General features: G+C 44.6%; 1 pseudogene; it reads left to right on the top strand.

Moving 5' to 3' along the window:
• Positions 1 to 1396: 1396 nt before the first annotated feature.
• LOC104677875 lies at positions 1397 to 4311 on the top strand (annotated as a pseudogene).
• The last annotated feature ends 6267 nt before the right edge of the window (positions 4312 to 10578 follow it).

Raw genomic sequence — 10578 nt, 5'->3', positions numbered from 1 at the left:
AGACTATGATAGTCTTGAACTGAACAAAATTCACAGCTGATATTATAAGCTTGAAGTAAACACACAACATATGCTAGGTAGTATGCTCTACGAATAAGCTACAGGATGTAAACAAGGCCAGAAATGTGTTATTGTAAATTCAGCATGGTTAATCCTACCAAATGAAGATTGTCTGCCTGTATTTTTCAAAAAGGAAAACAAGCTGGGTATGGTGGCTCACACCTGTAATCCCAGCACTTTGGCAGGCTGGGGCAGGCAGATCACTGGAGGTCCGGAGTTCAAGAGCAGCCTGGCCAACACGGTGAAACCCCATCTCTACTAAAAATACAAAAAAAGGCTGGGCACAGTGGCTTACACTTGTAATCCCAGCACTTCAGGAGGCCGAGGTGGGCAGAAAACCTGAGGTCAGGAGTTTGAGACCAGCCTGGCCAACATGGTAAAACCCCATCTCTACTAAAAATATAAAAATTAGCTGGGCATAGTGGCGTGTGCCTGTAATCCCAGCTACTCAGGAGGCTGAGACAGGAGAATCACTTGAACCTAGGAGGTGGAGGGTGCAGTGAGCTGAGATTACGCCACTGCACTCCAGCCTGTGCGGCAAAGCAAGACTCCGTCTCAAAAAAAAAACCAAAAAATATATCCGGTGTGGTGGCTGGTGCCTGTAATCTCTGCTACTTGGGAGGCTGAGGCAAGAGAATCACTTGAATCCAGGAGGTGGAGGTTGTAGTGAGCTGAAATTGCACGACTGCACTCCAGCCTGGGCTATAGAGGGAGACTCCATCTCAAAAAAAAAAAGGAAAACAAAAAGACACTTAAGAGTTTTATCTGTTCTGTCCCTACAACCCTTTATATTGTTTCTCTTTGATATAATAGTACTGTTTTGGTCACATATATTTACTCCCAAGAAAATCTGAATTGAACTTGGCTTTTTACTTGCAGTTTTGTGATTTTCATAATTGCTGCAAGGGACTAACCAAAAGCATAGATCTGTTATATAAGCAACAGAGTAACATTTTTGGATTTAATATTGCTCAACTGTAAAAATAATTCAGTAACTCAGTCTTTACCCCATTTGTGTCTGTCATTTCCTATAGATTCAAGGTTATTTCCATTGCATGAACTGATAACACAACTGAAAACCACCCGTATTTATTCATCTATTAACTTCTAAAAGGATTATAGGTCATCACCATCTATCTATTTTCTGAGCCTAAGTAGACTCCTTATAGTTTCATTTTTTCAGCCATCTTCTCTATTTTGTTCTATGGGCCCTAATATAATAATATTAATATATAATAGCTAACTTTGATTTTTTACTATGTATTGTGTTGTAATTAATTCAATACTTATAAAAACCGTATTAATAAGCAGCAGCTTCTCCGCTTCTTCTGGAATCTCCGCCTGGTTGTCTGCCTAATTCTACTCCTGCCTCCACCATGTCCATCAGGGTGACCCTGAAGTCCTACAAGGTATCTACCTCCGGCCCCCAGGCCTTCAGCAGCCATTCCTATGCTAGTGGGTCCAGTGCCCGCATCAGCTCCTCAAGCTTCTCCTGAGTGGGCAACAGCAGCTTCTGGGGTGGCCTGGGTGGAGGCTATGGTGGGGCCGGCAGCATGGGAGGCATCACCACCGTCACAGTCAACCAGAGCCTGCTGAGCCCCCTTAACCTGGAGGTGGACCCCAACATCCAGGCCTTGTGCACCCAATAGAAGGAGCAGATCAAGACTCTCAACAACAATTTCACCTCTTTCATAGACAAGGTACGGTTCCTGGAGCAGCAGAACAAGATGCTGGAGACCAAGTGGAGCCTCCTGCAGCAGCAGAATGGCTCGGAGCAACATGGACAACATGTTTGAGAGTTACACCAACAACCTTAGGTGGCATAGACACTCTGGGTCAGAAGAAGCTGAAGCTGGAGGCAGAGCTTGGCAACATGCAAGACCTGGTGGAGGACTTTAAAAACAAGTATAAGGATGAGATCAATAAGCACACTGAGATGGAGAACGAATTTGTTCTCATCAAGAATGTGGATAAAGCTTACATGAAGAAGGTAGAGCTGGAGTCTCGCCTGGAAGGGCTGACTGATGAAATCAACTTCCTCAGGCAGCTGTATAAAGAGATCAGGAGCTGCAGTCCCAGATCTCAGACACGTCTGTGGTGCTGTCCATGGACAACAGCCGCTCCCTGGACATGGACAGCATCATCGCTGAGGTCAAGGCACAGTACAAGGAGATTGCCAACCACAGCCAGGCTGAGGCCGAGAGCATGTACCAGATCAAGTATGAGGAGCGGCAGATGCTGGCTGGGAAGCACGGGGATGACCTGCGGCATACAAAGACTGCGATTTCTGAGATGAACCCAAACATCAGCCAGCTCCAGGCTGAGATTGAGGGTCTCAAAGGCCAGAGGGCTTCCCTGGAGGCCACCATTGCAGATGCCGAGCAGCGTGGGGAGCTGGCCATTAAGGATGTCAACGCCAAGCTGTCCGAGCTGTAGGCCGCCCTGCAGTGGGCCAAGCAGGACATGTGCAGCAGTTGCATGAGTACCAGGAGCTGATGAACATCAAGCTGGCCCTAGACATGGAGATCTCCACCTACAGGAAGCTGCTGGAGGGCGAGGAGAACTGGCTGGAGTCTGGGATGCAGAACATGAGTAACCATACGAAGACCATCAGCAGCTATGCAGGTGGTCTCAGCTTGGCCTATGGGGGCCTCACAAGCCCCGACCTTAGCTATGGCCTGGGCTCCAGCTTTGGCTCTGGCGTGGGCTCCAGCTCCTTCAGCCACACCAGCTCCACCAGGGCCGTGGTTGTGAAGAAGACAGAGAACCGCAATGGGAAGCTGGTGTCCAAGTCCTCTGAAGTCCTGCCCATTGAACAGCTGCGGCAGCCCCTCCCAGCCTGCTCCACCTGCAGCTGCCCCAGAGCCCAGGAGGGAGGCCACTGTGCAGGGGAGCACAGGGAACAGGTGACCCACCTGAGGCTCAGCCCTAACCCTCAGCCCACCCACGGGTGGAGTTTACTGCCTGGGCACCCCCTTTACCCCATGCCTCCAGCTACAAAACAATTCAATTGCTTTTTTGGGGGGGTCCAAAATAAAACCTCAGCTAGCTCTGCCAAAAAAAAAAAAAAAAAACTTATTAAAACTTCGTAAAAAAAACAAAATAGAACCACCACTTAGAAATCTGACATAAGAGAAACAATACATAAGACTATAGAGACAAAGTAGATAAGAATCCCAAATAGCTTTTTTTTTTTTTATTTTTGGAAGATACAAGTGAAAATTTTTCATTTGGTTTTACATTGTTTTTACAGTGCTTATATATTTCTGGTCTTGATTACATCTTGTAGTCTTGTAGTATGAGGAAAGTATTAGTATTATTATCGCTTTTCATGCATAGTGACTAAGTTACTTGTCCCAAGTTTCAGAGGTATCAAGGAATAGTGCTGGAGTTCAAATCTGGCCAGTCTGGTTCCCAAATCCTTGCTGTAAACCACTATGTTATGTAGCCCCTGTGCCTATGTGGCATAAATTAAAGGCCAGAGGGAAGCAGAGTCCTTTCTAAAACGGAAGGCATCAGAGCCGCACATATCCCAGATTATACACCTCTACCTGCTGCTACTCACCAGAGCCACGTTCTTCCAAAGGCAACAGGGCCAGCTTGAGTATTAGAGTCTGCTTAAGGCCTTGTTTGACTCCCCTTATTCCTACCTCCTGGCTCTTCAAGGCAACATGGAGAGAGATGGTCATCAGGTTCCCTTCTCTTTAGGGACTCATTTTCTGAAGGAAAGTCATTTCCCACATAGTTTATGGCAAAGACAGGACAGGACCAGTCTTAGCCACAGTTATAGAAAAGAGAAATTTTCTTTGTTACTTTCTTAGCCAGCAAAACCCATTTCCCAGCCTCTTGATGTACTCAGAGCCTAACCTGTTTTTTTGGTGGTTTTTTTTGTTTTTGTTTTTTTGTGATATCTCACTCTGTTACCCAGGTTAGAGTGCAGTGGCACAATCTCGGCTCACTGCAGCCTCGGCCTCTCGGGTTCCAGCGATTATCCTGCCTCAGCCTCCCGGGTAGCTGGGATTACAGGCATGCACCACTCCTGGCTAATTTTTGTATTTTTAGTAGAGACGGGGTTTCACCATGTTGGCCAGGCTGGTCTCAAACTCCTGACCTCAGATGATCCCCCTGCCTCAGCCTCCCAAAGTGCTAGGATTATAGGCATGAGCCACTGTGCCCGACCCCTAACCTACTCTTGATACTCACTGCCCTCACAATGATTGCCTTTAACCTCTTCAGAAGCCTCCATTATAGCCCTCCACTCCGTAGTGCCCTCTATCTTGCAGTCTCATTCTTTAAACTACCTCCCCTCCTGTGGAAAAAAGTGCTAGTTATTCTTTAATATCTGTATGCCCTTTCTTCCATAATGATAGAGCACCTACTGTCTGGCTTCCTTGCAGTTAGTTATGGCCATATAACTAAGTTTTACACAATGGGATGTAAACATACTGATGGGGGTTCAGGATATGCTACCCTGAAATATGGCACCCTGGCATTTGAGAAAACAGCAGAAGCAGGAAGTCACTCTCATTTTCCCTGACCTGTCTCCCCTGAAGCAGGTTATAAGACCCCCATTTGAGAGGTACTCCTCCTATACCTGAAGGAAAGGGAACATACTGAATCTGAACAAACAGGCCTTTCAAATTCCCATAAGGTCATCATCATTATATCCTACCCTCTCTGTTCAATCATACTTCTCTAAAATTGTCCACTTCTTTGTCAAACCTAAGCATAAAAAAAACACACAAGCTTACCTGTTTCTTTGGTCTTCACTTCCTTAGGAAGGCTCCTATGTCACATAAAAGTCTTACTGAATAAATTTGTATGTTTTTCTTATTTTTTATTATAGAAGCCTCAGCCAAGAACCTAGCAATGAGTTAGGAAAGAAATCTCTTCTCCCCAGTCAGGCACGGTGGCTCACAGTTATAATTCCAGCACTTTGGGAAGCCAAGGCAGGAGGATCACTTAAGGTCATGAGTTCAAGACCAGCCTGGCCAACATGGTGAAACCCCGTCTTTACTAAAAATACAAAAAAAGTAGCCTGGCATGGTGTGCCTGCCTGTAGTACCAGCTAATTGGGAGGTTGAGGCAGGAGAATTGCTTGAACCCAGAAGACGGAGGTTGCAGTGAGCCAAGGTTAAGGTTGCACGACTACACTCCAGCCTGGGTGATACAGCAAGACCCTGTCTCAAAAAAAAAAAAAAAGAAATCTCTTCTTCTCTACCACACATTGTATATTTACTGGAAGTATGCTTAAAAGAAAGGTGATATGCTCTTCTTTCTCCATGTGTCTTCCAGCTGGCTAGAATGTAGATTTTATCTCTTCTGTGAGGCACAGCAGATAGCAAGATAGAAGGAACCTAAGTCCCTAACACGATGGAATACCATAACAGACTTGGTCTGACAACCTGGTAAACTTCAGTTATTTTATTTTTTTATTATTATTATTATTTTTGAAATGGAGTCTCGCTGTGTCACCCAAGCTGGAGGGCAGTGGCACAATCTCGGCTCATTGCAGCCACTGCCTCCCAAGTTCCAGCAATTCTCCTGCCTCAGCCTCCCTGGTAGCTGGGATTACACGCATGTGCCACACCTGGCTAATTTTTGTATTTTTAGCAGAGACAGGGTTTCACCATGTTGGCTAGGCTAGTCTCAAACTCCTGACCTCAGGTGATCCACCCGCCTCGGCATCCCAAAGTGCTAGGATTACAGGCGTGAGCCACTGCACCCGGCCAACTTCAGTTATTTTAATGAATTCTGGAATATGGCAGAGAAACAAACTTGTACCTTGAGGCTACTATTATCCTGTAGTATTTTTACTTGCAAGCAAATTTAATGTGCCCAGCCGACTTCAGTTATTTTAATGAATTCTGTAATATGGCAAAGAAACAAACTTGTACCTTGAGGTTACTATTATCCTGTAGTATTTTTCTTACTGGCAGGCAAATTTAACATGCCCAGCCAACTTCAACTATTTTAATGAATTCCGGAATATGGCAAAGAAACAAACTCTTACCTTGAGGCTACTATTATCTGCAGTATTTTTGTTACTTGCAGGCAAACTTAACCTATTTGCCCTCTAGTGTGTGTGTGCGTGTGTGACAGGGTCTCGCTTTGTCACCCAGGCTGGGGTGCAGTGGTGCCATAACGGCTTGCTGCAACCTTGACCTCCTGGGCTCAAGGGATCCTCCCACCTCAGCCTCTGGAGTAGCTGGGACTACAGGCGTGCACCACCCACATCTGTAGTTCCAGCTACTCCAGAGGCTGAGGTGGGAGAATCTCTTGACCCCAGGAGGTCAAGGCTGCAGTGAGCTGTGATTGTAGTTTTTGTAGAGATTGAATTTCATCATGTTGCCCAGGCTGGTCTCGAATTCCTGGGCTCAAGTGATACTCCTGCCTCAGCCTCCCTAATATATAATGAAATAATTACATAAATTATTATGCTTAGATTCCAGGTGTGAGCCACCATGTCAGGCCTCTTTCTACCATTGATTAGCAAGACTTGTGGCTTTGCTAACATAAACAGAAGAATATCCTTTCAATAACACGAAACTTTGAGTTGGTCCCTCCTGATTCAGCAAGTGATATATTAAAGGGGGAAAAGGAATTTAGAAAACCCATCTCTTAAGATAAAAACTCAGCTTGTGGCCAGGTGAGGTGGCTCATGCCTGTAATTCCAGCACTTTGGGAGGCTGATGAGGGAGGATTGCTTGAGACCAGGAATCCAAGATCAGCCTGGGCAATATAGTGAGACCTCATCTCTGCAAATAATAATTTTAAAAAATTAGCTGTGTGTGGCGGTGCACATCTGTAGTTCCAGTTACTTAGGAGGCTGAGGTGGGAGAATAGCTTGACCCCTGGAGGTCAAGGCTGCAGTGAGCTATGATTGGGCCACTGGGCTGCAGCCTGGGTAACATGGTGAGACCTCAAAAAAAAAAAAAGAAAAGAAAAAGAAAAAAAGGAAAACTCAGCTTGCTTGCAAGGCTACTGACATGCATAGTACTATTTTGTTTTCAAAAGTTGAATACCATGTAGCGTTTTCTTTTTGTACCCTTTCCATATCCCAGTTCTGCCAGCCTGATCAACATCTCTGCCAACTACAGCAAAGATTGGGTTCTGAGAAAAGCAAAAAAGAAACTAACAAGAATCGTTTTCAAAACATTATGTTGTTACAATTACCTGAAGGAAAAGAGCTAAGTTTCGTTCCTTTGCATTCTTTAGGCCAACAGTCCCCAATCATTTTGGCACCAGGGATGGGTTTCATCATAAGACAATCTTTCCATGGACTGGGACAGTGGGTGGGGAGATGGTTATCAGGATGATTCAAGCACACTATATTTATTGTGCACCTTATTTCTATTATTATATTGTAATATATAATGAAATAATTACATAAATCACCTTAATGTAGAATCAGTGGGAGCCCTGAGCTTGTTTTCCTATAACTAGATCGTATCATATGGGAGTGATGGGAGACAGTGACAGATCATCAGGCATTAGATTCTCATAAGGAGCATGCAACCTAGGTCCCTTGCATGTGCAGTTCACAGTAAGGTTCAGGATCCTATGAGAATCTGCCGCCACTGCTGCTGCTGCTGATCTGACAGGAGGCGGAACTCCAGTGGTAATGCAAGCAATGGGGAGCAGCTGTAAATATAGATGAAGCTCCACTCTCGCTCTCAGAAATAATAATTCAGTCAAATACAGATGAACCTCCTGCTGTGCAGCTTGGTTCCTAACATGTCATGGACCAATACTGGTTCGTGGCATAGAGGTTGGGGACCCTGCCTTAGGCCATTTCCCATCCACACAGCTGCCAAAGCTCATCTTTATAAAACGGCTGACAAATTTATAGAAACAGAAAGCAGATCTCGATCTCCTGACCTCGTGATCCGCCCGTCTCGGCCTCCCAAAGTGCTGGGATTACAGGCTTGAGCCACCACGTCTCTACTAAAAATAGAAAAACTAGCCGGGCGAGGTGGCGGGCGCCTGTAGTCCCAGCTCCTCGGGACGCTGAGGCAGGAGAATGGCGTAAACCCGGGAGGCGGAGCTTGCAGCGAGCTGAGATCTGGCCACTGCACTCTAGTCCGGGCGACAGAGCGAGACTCCGCCTCAAAAAAAAAAAAAAAGAAAGAAAGAAACAGAAAGCAGAATAGAGGTTACCAGGACTGGGAGAAAAAGAATGGAGAATTATTACTTAGTGGGTACAGAGTTTCTGTTTGTAGTGATGGAAAGGTTTTGGAAATAGAGAGTAGTGATAGTCACACAATATTGTGACTACAATTAATGACACTTAATTGTAATTCTAAAATACTGAAAATGGCACACTTAATATTACATATTTTTACCACAAAATAAATAAAAGCTAGAAAAAAAGTATCTTAAAAGAATACAGGAAAACATGCCTACCCCAAAACCTTTTAATCATCTCTATTTCTATACCGACTTCTTATTCTAATTTTTATGAAAGCTTTTGGAGGCTGCAGAATGTGTCTAATATGTAACCAGCATATTTGTTTGCTTAGCTGAATAATTACAAATAAAAGCACTTCACTTGGAGACCGGGGGCAGTGGCTCATTCCTGTAATCTTAAGCACTTTGGGAGGCCAAAGCAGGAGGATCACTTGAGGCCAGGAGGTTGGGACCACCCTGGCCAACATGGTGAAACCCAGTTCTCTACTAAAAAGGCAAAAATTAGCTGGGTGTAGTGGTGGGCGCCTGTAATCCCAGTTACCTGGGAGGCTGAGGCACGAGAAGCACTTGAACCTGGGAGGCAGAGTTTGCAGTAAGCCAAGATCATGCCACTACACTGCAGCCTGGGTGACAGAGTGAGACCCCGTCTCAAAAAAATAAAAAATAGTCGGGCGCAGTGACTCACACCTGTAATCCCAGCACTTTGGGAGGCTGAGGCGGGTGGATAACCTGAGGTCAGGAGTTTGAGACCATCCTGGCTAACACGGTGAAACCCCATCTGTACTAAAAATACAAAAAATTAGCTGGGCGTGGTGACGGGCGCCTGTTAATTGTAGCTACTCGGGAGGCTGAGGCAGGAGAATCACTTGAACCCAGGAGGCGGAGGTTGCAGTGAGCCGAGATGGTACCACTGCACTCCAGCCTGAGAGACAAGAGCGAAACTCTGTCTCAAATAAATAAATAATAAAAAATAAATAAAATAGCACTTTACTTGATACACGTTTTTTTCCATTTAATGATGTGGGGGCAGAAGTAACTCCTTAGCAGCTCATACCCAGATTCCTTTTACAGAGAGACCGTTCACTTGAGCAGAGCTCTAAGTAAGGTAAACAACAGTAACAAAAAGAATCTCAGCTAGGGAAGGACTCTGCTTAAATTAATGCAGGGGAGGAGGAATACCTGAATCACACTTAAGCTTGGCAAATCTAGATCCTTGATTAATTTTCAAATTATTTGCCATCTAAGATTGTGTATAATTTTGTATAAGATACAGGCTTAGCAGTGTCCCCTTCATATTTACTTAGTAAAGAAAACCAAAAGTTTATTGATTACAAAAACTGAAGTATTCATTTAAAAAGTTGTTGGTGGGAAGAAAAATGATGCCAGAGCCCAAGAAATTAATTAAGTCAGTAATAGCAAGAGGACCAGATGAACCAGAAGAAAGGAAAATACAAAGAAATTAAAATCAGCAAATAAAGCAAAAGTATTCTAAAATCTAAATGGGAATTTAAGTAAACAGAATGAAACGGGGTTGAGAGGTTACTGAAAACACAGGCAACCTTAAATGTCTTGCATTCTTTAAGCCTTTACAGAGTGTTATTTTATTATTATTATTATGAGATGGAGTCTCACCGTGTCGCCCAGGCTGGCGTGCGGTGGCACAATCTCGGCTCACTGTAACCTCCACCTTCCGGGTTCAAGCGATTCTCCTGCCTCAGCCTCCCAAGTAGCTGGGACTACAGATGCATGCCATCACACCTGGCTAATTTTTGTGTTTTTAGTAGAGACGGGGTTTCACTCTGTTGGCCAGGCTGGTCTCAAACTCCTGACCTCAGGTGATCCTCTCACCTCGGCCTCCCAAAATGCTGCGATTACAGGCATGAGCCACTGCGCCCAGCCCAGAGTGTTAGTTAAATTTCGCACATTAAATATCTCTTGAGCATTACTATACTCACAGCAATATGAAAGCATTTGTCCTTGCTTCCACAAGAAAGATTTCCTGTCATTCAGGTAATTTAATCTCCACGTTCTACCTTGTTTACAGCCATATAGCTGTTAAGATTGTAGCCTGGGCCAGAGCTCGGTACAGCAGAATTGGAAGGAGCTATTATGGTGTGACTTGTTGAAAGAGTTTCTGTCTAAAATCAAATTCTTTCACTGACTTGCTTCACTGACTCTTATTCCCACCATTTGAAAATGTTTGCTTTGGGTTAAGGTATTATTGTCACAAGACATTTTCTTAAGACATAGCTCTCTCAGGGAGAGCTAAGATAACTCAAAGCTCTGGGATTCATTTGTTTTTTTGTGTGTGTGTTTTTTGAGACAGAG

The sequence above is a fragment of the Rhinopithecus roxellana genome, chromosome 14, assembly GCF_007565055.1.
Source record: "Rhinopithecus roxellana isolate Shanxi Qingling chromosome 14, ASM756505v1, whole genome shotgun sequence".
Lineage (NCBI taxonomy): Eukaryota > Metazoa > Chordata > Mammalia > Primates > Cercopithecidae > Rhinopithecus > Rhinopithecus roxellana.
This window is presented reverse-complemented; position numbering and strand designations above follow the sequence as displayed.